General features: G+C 38.2%; 1 non-coding gene across 1 annotated transcript; it reads left to right on the forward strand.

Moving 5' to 3' along the window:
• Positions 1-1779: 1779 nt before the first annotated feature.
• Trnaq-cug lies at positions 1780-1851 on the forward strand. Its single transcript has one exon. It is a non-coding gene; the product is annotated as a tRNA-Gln (tRNA).
• Positions 1852-2771: the final 920 nt, after the last annotated feature.

The following is a 2771-nucleotide window of genomic DNA, read 5'->3' on the forward strand; positions in this document are numbered from 1 at the left end:
GTGCAACAAATGGTTGCCCCCCTCCCCCATTTTTTGGTCAAATAAAGTCTCCGCCAGAGATATAAATGTGTATAACTGATTGCTTCTCTTGTATTTTTTGTGTCTCCTGAACACTTTACTTTTTCTTTCCAAATCCTGACTGACTGATAGTATTAAAGACACAAGGGATACAGTCTGGTGGCCAAAGCATTTACTTTTTACCTTCGCCAAGAAGGTTATGTTTTCAGTAGCGTTTGTCTGTGTGTGTGTTTGTGTGTGGTTTAGCAAGATAACTCGAGAAGCAGTGGATGGATTGGAATGAAACTTAGTAGGTGGGTAGGTCTTTATGAGACCTAGAAATGATTAGATTTTGGGCCCCCTGGTGGCTTTCCTAGGTACTGCAGCTGAACTTCCGGTTTTGATATCTCATGTTCTGGACATGCTAGGGTCACGAATTTCGGTTGGTAGATAGCTCTTGGGGTAGGGAAGAAGTGACATGAGTTTAGGTCCCCTAGCGCCTTGTTCTGGAACTGCAGGAGCATTTGTTGAAAAAAATTTGAAGGACGATAACTCAAGAACCGGTTGACGTATTGTCGTGATTTTTGGTATGTAGGTAGTTAAAGTGATGCTTGACATAATCAGATGGCAATTATGCAAATCATGAGCTAATTTGCATAATTAATGAGGAAATTCTATAAATCTGCTTTGTTCGATAATAGAACTATGAAACACTTGTGACATCTACTTGAGAACGAGAAAAACATCTGAGGATATAGATTATGTAAATGAGGACCTAATTTGCATAAATAATGACAAATTCTTATAATTCCATAGTTGTAACTGCTGCACCCCGAATTTCATACTTGCCACATTTGGAAGTTAAGTGAAGGTGAACATCAATAAACATAATTTATTCAAATCATGACCTCATTTGCATAATTTATGAGGAAGTGCTATTTTTGTTATGATAAGGCTGTCATTGGGTTGAGAATATGATCAACTTGTATAATCCATGCATATGAGGCTCTTATTTACAAAATCAATGATTAAAATTGTATAATTCGTCACCCGCAAGAGTTAACATCATTTGGCGAAGGTATGAGATCGTGGAACTCTTGTTTAGTAGTAGCTAGGACTAGTAGGAGTTGTCCGCTGACTCCGATCATTATATAGAAATAATAGAATAGGCTTATTTTTCTCACAACACATCCTTCAGCTGGCCTTTCTGCATACCCCAAGCATTTGAAATACAATGTAGGTCATATTTTTCAAACAAAAACTCCCCTGCAGTTCTAAAGTTAAATGCTAGGTGGCCCAATTGCACATCCAATCTCATACTAGGTCTGATGACCCAGATGACGGCTGATGTACAAACACTTGATTATGCCCTTTGCTCAGTCGACAAACAAATTAAAGAACCTACAATCACAGAAGAAAACACACACATACACAACGAAAAAGATACGGGCTGACAAGAAGTAAGGGAATGAAACTGCCAAAAAATAAGAAAAGGCAAGAAAATAAAGGCATACATGATACAAAGAATTCGATTAAGATGGCCCTAGAACAAACTTAATTTGACTAAATTGACCAAAGTATGCTTTTTTTGTAGTCCTCAGTAACTTTTTCTTAGTTTTCCACAAATAAAAAGGTTGCTGTGTTGAAATACCATTCATTTATCGTACTTCCAAAGTGCAAAATTGGTACAATGCACATCCCTGTAATACATGCGCTCTTATGTCAACGCTTTGAGTAGAATTGAATTGGAGACGTCTAAATTGATTGCGTAAGACAGGAAGAGGTTCTATGGTGTAATGGTTAGCACTCTGGACTCTGAATCCAGCGATCCGAGTTCAAATCTCGGTAGAACCTAATACTTTTGTTGACTTTTTAAAACGAAAACATTATTCTCTTTTGAGCACTTTTAAAACTTTTTTAGGCACTCAAATACTTTTTTCGTCTTTATATTGGTGGGGTTACCGACAAACAGGGAATTTGCTATCCAGGTTCTGTATTTTACCAAGGTCCTTGATTTTACATTTAGCATCAAAGCCTTTGGAAAGGGAATTCAAAACAGTTGTTTCTTGTTATTTTATTAAAAAAAGAAAGAGAAAACATACAAATATTATTGATATAGGCCTATATGAAGGTGACATACATTATTGCATAATATATCGATATGAAAAAGGACAAAACGCACATATTATTGGAATTTCCATAGTTTTGTATTGCTAGCTGTTAGTACAATGTAATCCGGTAGGTGTCGCTGCTGCAAGCGTTTCTGCTTCCTTATATGGTCACGTGTGGAACAGAACCACGTGACCAGGTAAACATGGCCGTCCAAAGACGGTAGATGGAACGTTCTTTCTCATTCCTTACAGAAAACATCCGTTTTCGCGACCGAATCGGGACATTTTGATCGGATTTCTTCGTGCATTTTGGAGCCAAGGTACTTATGATTCCTAAACTTTGCACATCACTGCTGTCTTTAGCCTGGTTTGTGTGTTTTTTATTGGCGATCTCTCGGTGTTTTCGATTCTAGGCACGCCACGTCTTTTTGCTTGGGGGTGGGGTGCCATGCATGCACCATGGTCATATCACTTCTGATTTTATACGGCCGAATTTCTCTTTCAAAGTCTGTCTCTAAGCTCCGAAACCTTTCAATCTCTCCTTCGTAATGTTGTTCGATTGTACGCGGTTTCTGTGTTTGGTAGATCGCCGTAGTTTTGTATTTACCGAGGCCCTGTTTTGCAGTGATAAATGATAGACATGTTTGTAGGTCAAATCCAGCA

Source organism: Branchiostoma belcheri, unplaced genomic scaffold (assembly GCF_001625305.1).
Source record: "Branchiostoma belcheri isolate BF01 breed outbred unplaced genomic scaffold, Haploidv18h27 scaffold29, whole genome shotgun sequence".
Classification (NCBI taxonomy): Eukaryota; Metazoa; Chordata; class Leptocardii; order Amphioxiformes; family Branchiostomatidae; genus Branchiostoma; species Branchiostoma belcheri.